The following is a 19,322-nucleotide window of genomic DNA, read 5'->3' as shown; positions in this document are numbered from 1 at the left end:
GTTGCCGAAGGCCCCGCGTTGCGGTCTGTGGGGGTGGGGCCCTGGCAGCACGGCGGCCTGTGGTGGGCCCGGGGCAGCGCTCCCGCAGTCTCCTTAGCGGCCGCGCCCCTTCTCCAGCGCGTTACCTTGAATTAACTCCCGAAACACACAAAGTACGTTTAGAGAGGAGGCGTTGTTTTATTCTGCGCAGGATGCGAGGTGGAAGATTTCCACAAGTCGAGCACACCTCCTAGGATTCTTTACCAGATATTTATACACAAAAGGTACAACTCTCCACCTCTCTAATACAATTATTCCGCCTATCTAATACATATTCATCGTGCTGAGCTCCCCAAGCCCGCGGCGCCTGCGTGGGAATTGTGCTGAGCAAGCAAGGTCTGCTGCGCCTGCGCGGGGGTCTTGGGGGGCCTTTGGTGGTCCTTTGGGGGCGAATAGCCCAGCTCGTTTGTCCTTTCGTGGTTGCGTGTCGTCTGAGGGCACCAGAGCTCTTGCTTACCGTGCCGACTTGTTGCTGAGAAGGTGGATGTCCTTGGCCGAGCCAGTCTGTAACCCTGAGAGGTTCCTCACCTGTAACACCGGCAGCTTTTCGCTCACTGCCCAGACTTCTGATATCTTAGGTATGCTTTACATATAACCTGAACGGTCCTTGGATACCACGTGTGCCACATTTCTGCAGAGATCTGTCCCTAAGTTCTCTTGAGCTGTTAGTTTGTTTTACCTAAATATTTAAAATATAACCAAATGTATGTCTATGAGGTAGGTTTCCCCCTTTGGAAGTTTCAAATACTGCATTCTCCCTTCCATTCAGAACACCAAGAAGTTGAATTAATATATTTCCATTTACCTTCCACAGAGTTTTTCCAACTTGTTTTTGTACTTGGCTGGGGGCATTCAACCTTTTTTGTCTCAGTTGTCATCACTGTCCCATATGTCTCTGTCTCTCCATCACAGGCCACAAGAGTCTTCATAATACCTGATACATTTCTGTCTCGTAAGTGTAACACATTTCCCCAGTTTTATTAGTCTGATCTGGTACATAAGTTCTATTTTGTGTCAAATAGCAAGTGCTATCTTCAGCTAGGGCCTTACTGAGAGCGACTATTAGAGTGTCCCTTAATGGGAAAATTCCCCATTCTAGAGGATTTTTACTAGATTTTGGCAATGGAAGGCATGTGGTTATACTCGTCACACTCTGTAATCATCTGAATCCTTGCTATAGGTTGGTGGTCCTTTCAAATCTATTCTTTTCAGGCCACATTCCCAAGATGTGTTCTTCTACCGCCCTTATTGCTGCCAGATTTGCCCATCGATTCCCAATTGCTTCAGGAGCATGCCCAAATTGATGGGCTTTACAGTGCATTATTGCCACTTGTTTAGGCAAACTTATGACCTGTAATAATTTTCTTATTAGTTCTCCATATTTAACTGGTGTTCCTTCTGACAAAAGGAGACCCCTTTCCTTCCAAATTGCTCCATGTGCATGGACTACTCTGAAAGCGTTTAGAATCTGTCCATATATTCACAGTCTTCCCTTCTGCTACTTGCAAGGCTCTTATTAGCACAATCAACTCCACCTTTTGAGCAGAAGTGTTAGCAGGAGGGGCTTTTGCTTCCAACTCATCTTCTCCAGAAATAACTGCGTTTTCTGCCCTTCAAATTCCATCAGTCACGTGGCTGCTCCTGTCTGTAAACAAATTCAAGTCAGCCGAATCCATAGGTATATTTTTCAGATCAATCCTACTTGAATATAGCTGTTCAATTGTTCTCTAACAATCATATTCCGATTTACTTTCCCCAGACAACAGTAGTAGAGTGGCTGGATTCAAAGTGAGTGTCATTCTCAGTTTCCACATCATGGAATGATGTGAACAACCAATGTTGTCCCCCTTTTTGTTTCAAAACTGTTGTCACCACATGATACCTGCACTGTTATTTTCTGTCCCAAAGTAAATTTTCTAGCTTCCTGTATGAATAGCATGGTCACAGCAACGGCACTTAAACAGGCAGGCCATCCTTTACTTGATCTAATTATTTGGAAAAATATTTTCCAAGAAAATCTTGGATCTTTTTCCAAGATCCAGTCCTTTGAACTAAAACTCCAAGTGCAATGTGCTGTCTTTCATTCACAAAAATCTCAAAAGGTTTTTCCAAATTAGGAAATCCTAATGCTGATGCTGACATCAGGGCTTGTTTTAACTGATGGAAAGCTGTCTGGCACTCTTTGAGTCCATTCAAGAAATTCTCCCGCACTTTTCATTGCCTCATAAAGGGGTTTTGCAATCAGTCCAAAGTTGACAATCCAAAGGCGACATCATCCGGCCGTTCCTAGAAATGCTCTCCATTCTCGTTTAGATAACATCTGGCAAATTGCCTCCTTTCTTTAGGGACCAAGGCTCCGTTGGCCTTGGGTAATGGTGAACCCCAAATAAATCACGGCCTTTTGTGCAATTTGTGCCTTTGAAACTCGTTATCCTGTGCTCCTAGAAAATTCAAAAGGTCAATAGCATATCCTATAGAATCCTCTAGTGTTTGTGTTCCCAGAAGGAGATCATCCACATACTGCAATAAAGTTATTTCTGTATCCTCCTTTTTCCACCCTTCTAATTCTCTGGCGAGTCCATTTCCAGAGATTGTTGGGCTATTCTTAAATCCCTGTGGAAGAATGGTCCAGCATAGCTGGGTCTTTCAACCAGTTTTTGGATTCTCTCACTCAAAGGCAAGTATCTTTTTACTTCCCAGCTCCACAGGGATGCAAAAGAAGGCACCTTTTTAAATCTAATACAGTAAACCATCCATCAATCTCTTTAATTGTTGTCAGTAAAGTATATGGGGTTTGCCACAACTGGGTGGACATCTGGCACAATTTGATTTACTGCCTTCAAGTCTTGGACCAATCTATATTCATTCAAATCAGGTTTCTTTACCAGCAAAATTGGGGTGTTATACTCTGATTGGCATTCTCATGGTAGTCCACGAGTCATGAAATTTTCTCTTAAAGGCTCTAAACCCCTTCTTACTTCTAGCTTAATAGAATATTGCTTTTGTTTTACCAGTTGTGCTCCAGGTTTTAATGGGATGATTACCAGTTCAGCTATGTCAGAGTGTCCTGGGATCCTGGAGGACCATACCAGAGGGTTTACTGCATTCAGTAGCTCTTCCAGGATCATTTCAGGTTCTGGAGTTTCTTGTTTCCTGTAACATAAACACTTGTGCTTCCAGGCCTTTCTCTTCTGGTGTTTGAACCTGTATATTCCTTTTTCAAAAACAGTTCATGCACTTAGTTTACTGAGTAAATCTCTTTCCAACAAAGGCATCAGGCAGTCAGGAATGTATAGAAATTTATGAGTAAAGACTTTGCTTCCAATTCTACACTTATTTGGTTGGAAGAATGGCCTCACCTCCTTTTTCCTCTATGGCTTAAATAATACATAGATTTTGTCTGCTCAATTTACCTTTACAGGTTGTTAATACTGAACAAGCTGCCCCTGTATCTATTAAAAAATCTATTTTCTCCTCCCCCAACTTTAAGGTAACCAGGGGTTCTGTTGGGGAAACTTTTGATTCATCCCCCAGTCCTGTCAATCTGAATCTTGATCCAGGGTAAGCAATTCTGCCACCTCAGGATTCTCCTGTGTCCTTACAAAATTTATTGGAAATTGATTTTGAGGGCATTCCCCCTTCCAATGCCCTTTTTGTTTACAAAAAGCATGCTGGTCTCTATCCAAAGGTAGGCTAACCCCAGCTCTGAAGGGGGTCCCGTTATTTTTTCCCATAGGAGGGTGACTTGGCCTGCCTCCTTCATTTTGTCTTCTCCTATTTTGATTGCCTTCTGCTATTGCTGCAGCCAATACTTGAGATTTTCTGTTTTCCTTCTTAACCTGATCTTTCTCCTGTCATTTCTTCTCTTCCTCTCTACTGTTGTACACTTTCCATGTTACCTCTAATAACTTATTGACAGATCCTGCATCTGCTCCCTCTGTCTTTTGCCATTTCCTCCTAATGTCAGGATTCAACTGTCCCACAAACAGAGTCACAAATGTCAGTGCATCAGTTTCCCTCTCTGGATCCAAATCTGTCCATTTCCTAGCCACTTTGCATAATCACTCAAGGAAAGCTGATGCAGTTTCATCTTGTACCACCTGATATAATTCTGAAAAAAAAAAAATCATTTTCAGTATCACATTCTTTACACCGAATAATATCAGTCTCTGATATTCACTCAGCAATAATCTTTGTGCCTGATTGTTAGGGTCCCAGTTGGGGTTGGTGGTGGGAAAATCATCCTCAAGTCTTCCTGCCTATGCATCCTGAGCATGAACCCTTTCTGCTTCTTCCCCTTGATCACTACCTCCCTGAATGTTTTCCTGTCTTGGAGACACTAACAGTTCTACATCATCTTCCTTCTCTACCAGTTCCTTATACTTTTCGTATCTTTTACCAATATATTACATGCAGAACAACAACATCTAAGCGGTTTGTCTTGAACTTGTTCTAAAGCCAAAACATTTTAATCTTTTGTTATCAATCCACAGTCCATTCTGCTCTTATAATTCGTTTACAATGTAAGAAAGAAATCCACGTGCTTCATCTCATTTTCCTTCCCTTCTACAAAACAACATCAATTTGTTATAGTATTATAATTCAAATTTCCATTCGTTGACCACTTCTCTTGGTCTTCCAATATGTATACCGGCCACCATTTGTTACAATATTCTGTGAACTTTTTATGTGTTAACAGATCACCTCCAAACATATTCCAGTGTTCCAAAATACAACCCAGTGGGGAAACCTTCAGTATTCCCCCTCGCTCAGAAGAAGTCAAGTTTTCCATTTGTAAATATTTTCCAATATGTCACAACAGTCCTTTAAAATTGCCAATAATGGAACAAATACAAGTACACCAAGCCAAAACCTAATTCTGCCTGCTCCAGTATCACCATACTAACACAGGAGAATACTATCAAGTAGCAGCTGCAATGACTACCAATTTGTACCTTCAATGGGTACGCCTTACTTGGGGAATATCAGAATAACAATGTCTCTATCCCAGTTTCAATCGCTCACTTATCACCACCAGGGAATTGCAAGGGGAGTTCCCAGAAAAATCCTCTGCTGTGCCCTGGAGTCCAGCTCGTGATACCTGCAGCAGTAGCAAGTGTCGATCAAAGTCCGGTCTCAAAAGCAGAGTCCCATCTGGGGTGCCAAAATTGTTACCTTGAATCCAGAATGACTCCCGAAACACACAAAGTATGTTTAGAGAGGAGGCGTTGTTTTATTCTGCGCAGGATGCGAGGTGGAAGATTTCCACAAGTCGAGCACACCTCCTAGGATTCTTTACCAGATATTTATACACAAAAGGTACAACTCTCCACCTCTCTAATACAATTATTCCGCCTATCTAATACATATTCATCGTGCTGAGCTCCCCAAGCCCGCGGCGCCTGCGTGGGAATTGTGCTGAGCAAGCAAGGTCTGCTGCGCCTGCGCGGGGGTCTTGGGGGGCCTTTGGTGGTCCTTTGGGGGCGAATAGCCCAGCTCGTTTGTCCTTTCGTGGTTGCGTGTCGTCTGAGGGCACCAGAGCTCTTGCTTACCGTGCCGACTTGTTGCTGAGAAGGTGGATGTCCTTGGCCGAGCCAGTCTGTAACCCTGAGAGGTTCCTCACCTGTAACACCGGCAGCTTTTCGCTCACTGCCCAGACTTCTGATATCTTAGGTATGCTTTACATATAACCTGAACGGTCCTTGGATACCACGTGTGCCACATTTCTGCAGAGATCTGTCCCTAAGTTCTCTTGAGCTGTTAGTTTGTTTTACCTAAATATTTAAAATATAACTAAACATATGTCTATGAGGTAACAAGTGGACGCCAGCCCAGCAACGTGAAGGACTCGTGCATGGTGTCTTTCCATGCCCCAGGGCAGGCCAATGCCTTGAACCATCCCTGCTGTATGTTGTGGGGTGCTGGGTGCCGGGTGCTGGTGCTTCCCAGTGCTGCAGCTTGTGAGAAAAATTCACAAGCCTTCATCAGCATCATCACAAGGCTTCATTAGTAGTCTTTTTGGGGCTGCTGATGTCTCACAAATGAACCTTTCCCAGTATGCTCTGAAGAAGTTGCAACTCTTCACACCGTGAATGTGCGTTCACAGATAGTATATACTGCAGCATACATTTAAATTTGTTACCGTATCTTGTAAGAAGTGAGGGCTTCTCAGACCTCTTCCAGGGGTCATCTGCCCTCTCCTGCAGTCTTCTTAGGTGGCTTCAAGATGAGAGGAGGAATGTTAGACTGTATTTTTCACAGGGCTTAGGTGACAGATGAATAATGTATTGTGTGGTCCCATTTCAGTGCCCACTCAGGACTTTCCACTGTGGGAATAGGCTGCGTTTTACTACAGCTCCACTGGAAGGCTGGTAAAGGCAAAAGGAGAAGCCGGGTGTACGGTGGAAGTACACCTGCATAACCAGAGCGGTGGAAGAGGTAAGATACAGATAAAGACACTTTTTGCCTTCGTGCAATAGAAAAGAGCCACCCAGTTTTATTTCATGTTCCCAAGTGTCTTTCTGGGGGATTTAGTGCACACAGGCACCTAGAAGGTGCACCCTGGGCAGATAACCCCCCTGCAGAGCTGGCGGCGGTGGACTGAGGGGGGGTTACAGGGGAGAGGACTCCAGCAGGTGTCACCCGCACTTAGCAAAAAGCAGCTGCTGGGAAGATGTTCTCCATTCGCCTGACCTCTAGAGGTTTTAAATCATATCATTCAGATTCATAAAATAGTGTCAGGTTTTGTTGTTGTTTATTGTGCTGAGTCTGAAAAGCAAAGTGATACAGCAGTAAAGGGAGCAGCCATCCACCGCTGTTCATGACAGGTCAGCCAGAACCCTACGTTTCCTAGATATTAAATCTCCATCCCACAGAGGACAGTTAGAACAGATCAGAGATGATGAAGACTAAATTAAGGATGCTGAAGGGGGCCCACAGGGCTCCTACATAAACACTAATCTCTGCAGCTTTTCCTTCTCTTAGGTTGCTGCCTTCCTGCCACTGCAGGATTCTTGCGTTATAATCTGTGGGGTTTGTGTTTCCTGGTATTAAATGAGTTAAGGCGTGGGACCTATGGGACCTCTCATGTCTCAAGAGACACAGTACTCTAACGCATCTTACTCAGAGGCTGGTCTACATGTCTAGCTTCACCTGCTATTTTACTGAAATTAATTTACTTACATTGAATAGTGCTTTCCCATAACATAAAAATAAAAGCAGAAGGAATAGATTACTGCCTGTTTTTTTTCTTTTAGTTATTAACAGAAAGTAGGATTAGGAAAATATAGTGTGCCTCATTAGTTGAAGGAAGGGCTCCAAATTTAGTCCCCGTTAAATGCGTTAAAAATCCCTGTATTACATTATCCTTTATTTCATTATTGGGCTTTCCCGGTAAATGTCATTTTATTGCTGAAGTGTCCCCTGATGAACTACTATGTGGCCTTTTTACAGTACTTGCATAAAAGCATGCCTCAAACTTGCTTCCCTCATTCTTGCAAGGCAGCCTATTGTTTTAGATAGGATTATTCATGCAAGGCAGATTAATTCACCTACAGGAAAAAACCCCATGGTGGGTGCCTCATCTAAAGGAGTTCCCTGTGGAGCAGAAGAGCAGTTAGAGTTACTCAAACTGCTTATAGCGGAATCTGGGAAAATCTGGTTTGTTATGATAGGAATGGAAATCCACAACAAGGACACAACTCCAATGCAATCAGAGACAGCAGTAACCCAAACCTTGGCCTGAACTGCCTGCTCTGGTAGGGTAAGAGAGGAATGATGCTGTTGTCTTTGTGCCATAATAATCCCGAACCAAGCAGGAAATGTTAAATAGTACAGATGTGCGGGAGGTTTTGCAGCGCAGCACACATTTCCTCCCTTTGACCTGTGCTGCTGGCCAAAATTCAGGGTCTTGCTGGTTGATCAGATGGGAGGAGGAGTGAAGAGGGGTATTTCTGATGTATTTCTGTTTGCTTGCAAAATGCTCCCAGCCCTTTTTTCCTGAACACAGAAGAAATCACGCAGTTGAGAGCCAGTTTCCTTCCTTATAGCTCCAGACCTGCTCCAGGCAGCAGCGTGACCCCAAATCCCTCTGTTTCTTGTATTCAGTCCAGGTTTTATATCAATGATTGTTCAGGCTCTTTGAAGTTTCCGTTCCCTGCCTGTTTCAATATGCTGTCTTTCTGTCTCCTCTTCCACCTGAACTGTATTGTCCATCCACACATAACCTTCTTTCCTTTTAATATCCTACCCAAAACTGTCCTCCCAGAGCCTTCAGGTACTTCAGCATTCTTGCATCATGGGTGGAAATAGACTTAATGTCTCCTTCAGCTACCCTAAATAAAGGAATGCAGTTAAACCTACCAATTTCAAGAATGTTTAACCCAACCTATAAAAATAAAAGCCTAATGCAGTGTTGCCCTGAGGTTTTCATCTTACTGAAGACTCCTCTAGAAAATGCTGTGAAGTTTATAAGTAATGGCATAGAAATAATAGGGAGTACATCATTCAAAAAAACCAGAGTATTTTGCAAAAGACGTCAATAGATACGAAATAGATTTCCTTTTTCCGGTAGCAACCATAACACATAATACTGCAGCTTTCAGTCCAAAGATTCAGTTGTGGCATGAAAAGTTAAGTAAGAGTCTTTACTAAAGTTGCTGAAAAGGAGAAGTAAAAAGCATAACATGACCTCCGTCAGCGTGTAACATCTTAGAGGCTGGGATCATTTTTTCTGTTCTGTGTGCCACCCTTTAAAAACTCAGGGCCTCGCCTGGGCCTGGTGGTCAGTGATATTACAGTAATACGCAGGCACAGTGTCCATAGGTGTGTAAAGTAGCACAGAGTGGCCTTCAAGAAGGTCAAGAGACGAGGATTTACCTAACTGATCCTGCGCCACTGGAACTGATGACAAAGCACCTAGCGCTTTTAATAAAGGATCAAACCTACACAAGTGGACAGATACAGTTCTGAAACATGTGGTTTGGCACAGGACACTTCTTGGCTCCTAAACACTTATTTCAATCTGATGTCTTCCCACCAGCACAGGTTAAGCAGCTGCAGCCATCAAGGAGAAAGAGAAATCATGGGCTACCAGCACTTCCGGAATCTCAATGGAGATGCATGTTTTATCAACCAGTAATTTGGAGAAAAGTTATGTTCCCAGGTAGCTTGATCCAATCTGTTATTTTTTAATTATATGAACAGTTTGGTGTGGTGAGAGCAGGGCAGCTGCTCAGTGTAGGTCTCAGCCTCATTAATCTAAAATTGTGCTTGCAGTGGAAGCCAAACTCCTGAGTTGAATAGGATGAGAAGTGGTTGTGGAGTTTGGAATCTCTTCCATGGCCAGACTTCCTCAGGAAAATGGTGAGTTGCCTTGCATACATACTAATACCTAGGGCTTGACCCAGCAAAAGCAGTTGAGAGAATTAACCTATGATTGTAAGCGGATTGCTTGCTCTGTGTTATTACAGAGCCATTTTCCTTAGTCAACCTCAAAACACTTTACAAAGGAGATTGCTTACCAATGATGAATAGTTTAACGTGTACAGTTCTTTTCTCCTTCACAGCACTTGAGTATCAATGCATCTTCTTGTTCCTCTGATAAAATGTGTAAGTTAATGTTATGATTATCTTTTTGAGTGGAAAAAATTGAGCCCTGTGTGTAGGACTGGGGAGGGGGAATTCCTCCCTCCTTTGGTCCTATCTTGATGGCCTTTGCTTGTACCTAGTGTCAGTTGCAAAAAGTACCTTATTTTGTAGGTCTTTGATCAGCCTGCTGGTTAGCTAAATATATACCTGTGGGGAGATAATTACATGCTATCAATAGTAAAGTGTAGTAAAATAATTTACGTTAATTAAAACACTTGCAAAACCAAAGCAAGAATTTTCGCTAAGATAAATCTGCTGCAGTGACACCTGTATCTGAGACTGCCTGCTTCCTGTAGACAAACATGAAAATAAAACCAGGCACCAGGAAAAAACAGTTTCTTCGTGCTAAAAAGAGGAAAGACATGTACCCACTGGGAAATCTATGGTGGTACCAATCCAGAAGGGCAGGGGTGAACACGTCTTCCATCTGTGCAAGCAGATCTGACTTCATGAGTGTAGAGAAGATTGGTGTGATGAGTCCCACCTTATCAGTGTGTCTATTTGGCTAAGTGTGAGTGGCCCAGCAGGAGGGTTGTACAAATAGGCCCCATATTATTGGGGGAGGATTTGAAGACTAATTAAATAGTGTGAGAGAGGCTTAAAAAATCACCTTGTTACCATTTTTCAATCCACTGTCAGTTGCTCCAGCACAATCCTTGTACTTTTCCTCTCTTCCCACTCTTAATGTCTGATGAAAATACTCAGCACTTTCATAGCCTTGTGTGGAAATTGTCTATCTGACCTTCCCAGCTGAAGCAGTCAATGGCTATTCTCCCTCTGCTACCTTGTATCTTGGAAGAAGCTCAGTTGCTGACCCAAAGGCACTGGTGGGTCTGGGACATTATTGTTTCCACAGCCCTGTGGCACCGCTTGATGTTGCTTCCTGCAGATCTCAGGCTGCAGCCAGTCTCCAGTTCAACCCAGTGCATCTCTCCATTGAGCACTTCTGGAAGGGCTTGTATCCCAGGGTTTTTCTTTCTTCCTGATGGCTGCAGTCACTTAACCTGTGATATCAAGAAGACATCAGATTGAATTAAGTGCTTAGGAGCCAAGAACCACGACTGTTTTATTTAGACCTCATTTTTTACCAGTGGGTAAGCTAAGCATCTTCTTAGAAGACACAAAGGAATCAGGAGGTTTGTAGGGCTGCAATGGGAGAGCCACAGCTCAGCCCCCACCATCCAGTTGTCTCTCAATACATATGTAGTCCAGGACTTCCAGTTGGTACTTGCACATCCAGAGAGTTAGGCCCTGCCTCTTTCTCCAATCAACAGGTGCAGTCACCATTGCTGGATTCATGGCTGTGTTTGATTAGTTGGTGAGTGAGTTGGTAAGATACCTGCTGCTCCATCTGTTCTCCCTTTTCTCAGCGCTTGTCTGTGGTGCAGCAATGGATGCATGCATGTTTGTTTGCATCATTCTCTCCTCACACCTCTCCTCGCACGTATCTCTGTGATTTTGTTGTCATACTTCACTCACAAATATCAATGCTTTTGCACTCCCTCTCCATCTTGCACCAGATAGAATTCTAGCTTTTTGCAAGGTAGTGGAAGTGGCAAAACAGATCTGTCTAATCAGGCTCACTCAGTGGCCATGTTATCCTATACAGTCGGCAAGAAAGGAGCTTAAAGCCAGGGTGAGAAAGAGATTCCTCTCTAAAGATCAGCTAAGACTGGGGTGGGATTTCAGCCATGCGACTCTGACATTCAAGCAGGGCACGTGGGCACCCCCCTTCCCTCTCCTGCTCTGCAGTGTGAATGGGGAGGGACCACAGCAGGCTGGGACAGGGGAGCCAAGCTGCAGCAGGAAGTATTCAGATGTATTTAATTTCTTTCAGGGTGACCTTTAACAGGTGTGGATTTACTGGTAGGGAGAGGAGAGGGAAGTAAGCAAGGGATTAAGGGGACTTTACCCTCCCTCCACTTTAAGCACCAGCTTGCACAGCATTCCAGTACTGTGAGATGCAGTTTGTGGCTGTATGGCTTTATATCTTCTGCCTCCCTCGGTTTTGGTCAGGGTTGCTGGCTGCCCCTGCTCTGTAGCACTACTGGGGATTCAACACATGGCATGCCGTACTGCCAGGTATCTCAGATACAAATCTGGGGTGCCGGGTAGAGGAGAAAAATCACCCTGTTACCTGCAGGAATTGGGATTTAACCTATAGTGGAAGTGCACAGTTCAGGCAGACAGAAGGGAGGGGTGTGTGGTACGTTCCCTGGGTGACATTGCCCGGAGATCTTTTCTTGTTCTAGTGCTGCTGCATGCTGTTGAACAGCTGCTTTCCTCTAACCCAGTGTCTGCTGCAGTTCGGTGATGGATTAAGGCAACTCTCCATTTTCCTTATCCCTCTCCAAGGGGAGTTGTAAAGTTTAATTAATTACATTTTGTAAAACATGATGAGATTCTTGGATGATAAATGCTATACAAATGTAGAGGTTTTTTAATGAGCACTGTATGACGGCTGCAACAAAATGCTTGTTTATTCAAACTGATCTAAGCTGCAAAAAATCCTCGCCCCGCTGCTACCAGACATGTTGCCAAGCACTCTGTCTTTCATGGGCTATTTGATTTGAGGGTCCCAAGGTGCTTTTTGAAACTTCAGCAAAATAAAAAGGCAAGGAGTATATGTATATATCTGTATTTTACAGATCTTTTCCTTTATATGTGCAGTTTAGATTATACAACAATATCACTTAGCAATAGGGAAGGGAAAGATCAGTTAACAGTGTGGCTAGATGCTGTGGCTGTGTGGCAGGGGTATGTATACCTGTTGTAGTTTTGCCTGGCCTTGTCAGGCACCAGAGTTCTGGCACCATGTATTTTGTGTTTTGCAGGTTCCCCATGGCTGTGGGTAGGTGAAATCAAGCCTGGCTGCAGCTTCTCTGGTCCTCCCTCCCAAGCAAACAAGGTTAAAATGAAGTCTGGGAATGTCTGTCTTTGTTGCAGAGCACATTGTAAGCCTGCTCACAGGACTAAAGGTAGTTTCCATAATTAAAAATGCAGCCTGCTGTAAGTGCAAGCAGGGTGCCATTTCTTTTGCTGGAATTCAGTCAGGAATAAAGTAATTTCTTGAGCTTACAGATCTGCCTTGGGCTACTTGGTGGCTAGAACTTCAGGCTTACACCTCCAGAAAGCTGTTTCTGCTGTTATCACAATGCTGAAGCATCAGATCACCAGTGAATGGAGGAGAGATAAGACTTGAAGCAGTGTTTAAAGCAGAGCCTGAAAGAAGCAGTCTGTAGATTCCACCCAGTGATGGCACAGCCCAGTCCTACCCAGCTTCTGGGATCCAAGGATGCTCTCAGCAGAGGCTGCTATGGTTTCTGGCATGGGTGTTATGGGGCTGAAATGGTGGCAGCAATCCATCAGAGCCCCCTGTACTTCATCTGCACTACCGTTTCCTTAAAGCTGCTGCTTTGCAAAATTTACCTCTTCTGGACCTTTTATAATCTCTGTTTCTTTTGGCCAGCTGGAGTTTCCCTTAAGGGGAGAAGAAGAGGTGGAGAATGGCCTCTGTGTAGATATTGGCTGGCTGTGCCGGGAAGGAAAAAGAACACACAAGAAATGAGCTGTTGAACCCATGGTGATATGAGAGGGATAAGTGAGACATTTGAGGGAATAACCAACCAATCAACCAATCTCTCAAGCAATTTGTCTTTCCTCATTATAAAGCAACACCATAGTGGGAGAGATGTAGGGCCATTCTTCAGAAGATTTATTGCCCTGTAGCATCTGCATGAGAAAACTCTAAGTGCTGAGTAGAGCAGGAAATTGGAAGTAGATTGCACAACCTGCAATTCAACAAAGTTCTCGGATCTTCTGTGGAAAGAGAATGCTGGAGTTTCAGAGCTGGCTCTAGCTTGTAAGGCTTTCTCAGTCCTGGGAGAAGAACCAGTGTAGGTTTGGTTAGAGCTGATGGAGGCTTTGTCATTTACGGGTCTAGTAAGAGCATCCCAGAGTGCTGCTTTAACCAGCACAAAGGAAAATACCTCCCAGTGCTGTGACAGATCTAACTGTGCCTAAGATTAGTGAAGCAAATGCACTTACACAAACTATTGGAGTTTACAGGACCTCTGACAAGAGAGGGGTGCCTCTGTTTCCTGCCTGTGAACATATCTCTTTACAGCCCTCTGTATGTACAGCATTTTCTCAGAAACCAGCCTCAGGGACAATTATGCATTAATAGCTACTTCTTTCAGAAGCAGCCAGCCCTGCTCCTGAGAAACAGCTATTTTCAGGCAGTCTTGTTCCTGAGGAACTGCTATTTTTAGTGAGTTCTATTTCTGAGGCAAAAAAAGAGAAGAAGCCGTTTCTGTATCCCTCCACCATGGTCCAGACCCACTGGCTGTGGTTGACTTGCATTTTGCAGGAAACATTTCCTCTTTACATCTCAGTAGCCTGAGGAAAGTGGTTCTCCAGCCATTACAGAAAGTGGCAATCCGAGCTGGGGCTAATTATGCAGGGAGGACTTGTGGGAGGCAAAACTGTGCTCACATACTATAGATTCCATTAGAACGAGTAGGGAGATGTAATGGAGCTCTCCTGGGAGATGCAGGACTTTTAGATACCTAATTTGGAAGTCCGTTCTGGTATCCTTTTTCAACATCCCAAGAGTAATGATTAATCCTGTACTCCAGGTTTCTCTGAATCAGTTTGTAGCTGTAGTAAATATGGGCTGAACATGGTAACGTCATTGATGCTATGGGTAGATTACTTGAGGCAAGAGAAACTCAGGTTTTGTGGTCATTAACTCACGATGCACAATCATCTGGCAGCGATTTCAACTCAGGAATCTGCAGATGAGATAAAAGAGGCTCCATCAGAGCTGAGGAATGTGGTGTTTTGCAATATAAATGTCTAATATGCTCAAGGCCCCATAAATGCACCCCAGCAATGCTGTGCATTCCTGCAGCATCCCAACAGCATGGACCTGGACATCTTCCGTATGTTCTTGCGGCCATGGCCTTTCAAGGGGCATTCTGTAGATGCAACCATACAAAAATTCCAGTAATATCTTTTTGTTATTCATAGATTTAATGCTAATATTGGTGTCCTGACACAAGGGTGAAGGGATTCTCGCCATGCTGAAGCTGTCCTCAATTTCAGCAGAGCCTGTGCAAAGTTCGTCTCGGGTATGTTACGATCTCTTCCCTGCAGCTACTTCTGCCTCTGATAGGTGCGTGACTGAAGGTAACAGGTTTGGATAACAGTGGTATCAGCAAAGAACATACATTGGAACTGTGTCTTGGCAGGTTTGTATATACTAGCAGGTCTTTCCTTGGCAGGGCGTTGCTATCTGGATTCAACAAAATCAGCAGCTTTAGTCTCTGAACAGGGTCACAACAGTATTGAAAAAAAGCTGCCCGTCCTTGCTCCGGCACCATTTGCTCAGGGGCGGCTTTCTAAAGACTCTGGTGTGTGTGTGGTCTGAAGGTCATTCTTTCTCGGAGAGAGGCTCTTCTTTCCTGTCTGAGTGAAAAGGGGAGGCTGTTAGCAGTTCAGCGCTGTAAGCAGTTTCCCTTTGCTCTTGTGCAGGCAATACTGATGAACTTGGTCTCTAAGTGAAGATTATTTATCTTGTTTTTAACCCTCTGCAGGAGAGAAACCTGGTTGTGTTGGTCCTGCAAAATCAGACACTGCCCCCACCCCTCTTTTTTTTAAATATTCCTCCTATTCTCTCATCTCCAGGAAAAGTCATTATCTCTGGACCGTTTCTTGAAACCCAATTGCCTTTGTATTCTGGTCATAAGCAGAGCATTGTTCAAAGTGCGAGCGAGTTGTGGCTGCTTTTATCACAACGAGAGCCCATTATTGGCACTTTTCCCTTTTTACTGCTTCACTAGAGAAAGGCAGGCGAAAAATGGGACAGAAATCTAGGAAATGAAGGGTAATTTACAGTTCACAAAGGAGCAGTAAAAATTAATTAGCTGTCTGAGGATCCATTCCGACCTGGGCCGTGGAGTTTGTGCCAGCTCTTTGCATTGCATAAACTGTGCTGTGCTAGGCTGCTGAGATCAGGCTTGTGCTGTGAAATTAAGGCTCTTTGCTGAGGTAGAAGTCCTTTGGGGCATGCAAAATGTGTATGCACACCTAATTTGGTGTGCCAAAGAGACATGATGGTGCATATAACTCAGGTCATTACATGCTCAACTGGCTACTTATGACGTTCACTATTAGTTGTCACAGTAACTGCTCATGTAAATTACGGATGCAGTTATCCACATAATTTAACACCGAGCTCCTTTGAAAATCCAGGCCTAATTTCTCCTCCTTTTCTGTGTTGGTGTCTGCATGAATGCAACATGCTTATACACCATATCTGCCAATTCCAAAGGGGCTCAGAGCCGCAGAGGGACTGGAGAGGTGACAAGACACTGGCCCAGCTGGGCTATGGGCCAGTTTGGTTCTGCTGTGGGATGCGGGAACTGAGCAACTCCAGCATCTTGCCAATCATGTTGCCAGCCCTTCAGTCAAGCCTGAGATCCCCACCTGGAGAAAGAACTTCACAAATCAGAAATGTCCTAAATTGGATCCTTTTTTGGTGCATAATTTTCAAAACTGTAATTTCCATTTGAGAACTATTTGTCCTGATCCTGAGCGTCAGCTGAACTCATTTTTTCCCCTGTAGTTTAATTTAGGCAGCAGATGCCATCAGAATGTTAATGCCTTCTTAATTCTCACCTACATGCTTTTATTCTTATTAATTTGTTATCTGGGGCTTTAATATTCTATTTTTTTCCTGCTTTGATCAGTTGAAATAATTTGATGGCAGCATTTCAACAGGGCTTGCAATGGGAAAGTGTGTAATGGTGCATCACCAATGTATGTTGCTGTGTATCCTGCAGCGTGCTCAGCTGTTGTACTGTGAGAGCATGAATCATGTGATGTTTTTAGGTGATTATAGATGAGGCCTTACTTATCCCTGCTGTGAATAACTAGAGAGAGAACAAGCTTTAAGGACTGTTTCCCTGGTTCAGGATTTTGCCCAGTGCAATCTAAGGGCTGGTGATCCAGGAGTGTGATCCCAGCCTGTGGAAGTGCAACTGAGCTTGCATCCAACGTGCTTGGACAGCTGCCCAGCCACAGCGGATGCTTTCAGTCAGCACCCTTAAACCAGTGGTATGGGGCAGTGATGGAGGTGTACCCACAGGATTCTCTGTTCTCAGCTCAGGGGTTTAGGGATGGTGCTTCCTAAATAAGAGCCGCAGGGAGTGGGGCAGGGACCTTTCCCAGCTGGGATGCAGTGCTGGAGGACGTCACCTTCCAGGACTGGAGGTCAGCAGGAGCTCTTTGCAGAGAAATGGGGATGGATGGGTTCATTGCTGCTCCCCAGCCGATACCAGATCCAACTGCACGGGAGTGTCTCTGTTGCTTGGGTGCAGGGAAGCAGCAGGTTCGGCTTCTGAGACAGGTGTAGCGAATGTTACCTAGGAAAGGATGTTTCAAGCTGTGCAGAAGTAACAACAATAAAGTTAAGGAGTGTCAGAGAAAATGAACGGTTTTACTAACTTAATCGTAACAGTTCTGCTTAAAGAAAGAGGAAGAAAATTGCCCAAGTCCCAGACAGTTTCTCAGTCAGTGTGGTTTACTCCCTCCTGGCAGCAGAGAGACGGGACATCTTGCCAGACTTTACTGGCTACTGTGGTACAACTTCAACAAGCAAAGAAGCCATTTTTCCCACTAGAGAATGTGAATGATCCGAATCCACCTACCAGGCGGTAAATAACTAGAGGGAGAGTGGAACTATTTGTCCTTTTACGTTATGACAAAACTCCACTCTTGATGCACTCACACATAGGTTTGGGGTAGGCAACTGAAAGGTTATTTTATCACAACTGAAAGATAAAATATGAGATTTTCTAGACACTGTCCCTGTTGTGAGAGAAAAGACAAGAGAAGGAAAGGGATGAGGATGAATCAGCATTTTACTATGTTGCTTCTCAAGCCCAGTGTCTACCATGTTGTCCAAAATGTGCATACTTGGTGCTCTAAATTGGGTTTACCTACCTTTACACTATTAAGTTTGTCCTAGCAAATCTAAGTCTGTGGGCTTGCAAAAACATCTTTTCCTAATGCCACTGGCTCAATTTTGGGAGAGGCTAGTTCAGGAATAAGGGTGTGACTTTCTGTGTGCTTGTTATTGCTTGTTATTTAGGGGATGGAATATGTCTTGGGTTGTCCCCCAGTCTTTCTGGGAAAAGCATGGGTCCAGGTTCTGTTTTATCCCTCCAGTACTATTTGCAGATACCAGAGGGTCAGAGCAAACATCTCTTTTCATTGGATACTACCTACAGGATGAGGGGTGCTGAAAGTTGCAAAGTCACATGTTTGGCTTTTAATAGCATCGCAAAGAAGTTTTTGAAGGTGAGGTTCATGTTCAAGTGAGCAATGGCCTGCAATTGCACTCCCAAACACATCTGAGTAAAGTCCCAGTCCAGATGTGCCCTTTATAGACTGTTAGGAATAACTGGCTAGTCTGGTTTTTGCACAGGCTCTGTGCTCCCAGCCAGGCAAACACTAGCTAGTACTATGTACTTGGAAGTTCTGATTGTGTTTATTGGAGTGGAGTGACTCCAGATCAGAGCTTGCTCATGTCCAGGCAGCCTGAAGGGTGACTGATGAGCTTGTGAAAGAAAATCTCCACATTCAGACCAAAGACTGCACAGGGCAGGCGCCTGAGTAACAGCTGCATCCAGCACTTTGGTGGGAAAAATCTGAGTAGGGTGAAACTGTGGCTTTCATTTGGGCAGATGTAGTCCATCTGCTGATGGGATCAGCAATGGGACAGTATCCTCTGGAAAACTGGGATTAAGATACACAAGCGGTGCATGCAAATTAGGCATCAGATTATGCACATGAGAAGCACGATGGTCTTCTGGTATTTTGATTGGCTTCCAGGTTTGGATTTGGAGTCCTTTATTTCTGGTGCATGAAGGCAGCAGCTGATGTTCTGTGCCTCAGAAGGTGGTTCTGCCTGTGACTTCCAGATTCCAGCATGACCTAGTGCAATGGCAGTCACACACTCAGCACAAGCTGTCCCCCCTCCCTCTGTAGTTCCCTCCACAGGAAAGTGAATCCTTCTGCAAACCAGTCCCAACTTGGACAGAGATGCCAGAGGAAAAAGTTTCAGAGGCCAGGTCCTTCCGCAGGCTTTGCCCTGTCCGTCACCCTTGAAACTTGGTCCCATTAAGAGACGATAGCTTTCTGGCTGATGCAAACTGCTGCATGACACATCGGATATTGTGTATAGCACTTGAAGAGGTTGATGAGAGCTATCTGAATCATTCATTACCCGGTGAAGTAGGTGAGTGACTGCTATTGTCCTTATCCTTTTAGAGAAGAATGCTCAAGCACAAAAAGGTTGAGCGATTTAGTGCAGGTCCCTAAAGGAAGAAGCATCAGAGCTCAGAAATAGTGCTTGGTCCCATGCTCAGATAATTATTCTTCACTTGTTTCTCTCTGAAAATTATTCACTAAGGGTTAGTGTTGTTATGGGTGGTCAGCTTATGCTGTAGAAACATCATAATGTGAATTTAGTATTTTCCGCTATTTTTTTGGTAGTCCATGAATCAGTCCCAGTTCGCCAAACAGTTCCTGCTGTGTCTCCATGATAAGCTTTCTCTTGGTAGGTGTTC

At 44.2% G+C, this 19,322-nt stretch overlaps 1 long non-coding RNA gene across 1 annotated transcript in view; it reads left to right on the top strand.

Moving 5' to 3' along the window:
* The first annotated feature begins 5,258 nt into the window (after window positions 1–5,258).
* LOC119146971 overlaps window positions 5,259–19,322 on the top strand; it is a 49,685-nt gene continuing 35,621 nt past the window's right edge. The window contains exons 1-4 of the long non-coding RNA XR_005103906.1: window positions 5,259–5,712; window positions 6,346–6,477; window positions 9,080–9,202; window positions 9,316–9,402. This is a non-coding gene — a long non-coding RNA (uncharacterized LOC119146971). The remainder of the gene's footprint in view (window positions 5,713–6,345; window positions 6,478–9,079; window positions 9,203–9,315; window positions 9,403–19,322) is intronic.

This window comes from Falco rusticolus, chromosome 4, assembly GCF_015220075.1.
Source record: "Falco rusticolus isolate bFalRus1 chromosome 4, bFalRus1.pri, whole genome shotgun sequence".
Classification (NCBI taxonomy): Eukaryota; Metazoa; Chordata; class Aves; order Falconiformes; family Falconidae; genus Falco; species Falco rusticolus.
This window is presented reverse-complemented; position numbering and strand designations above follow the sequence as displayed.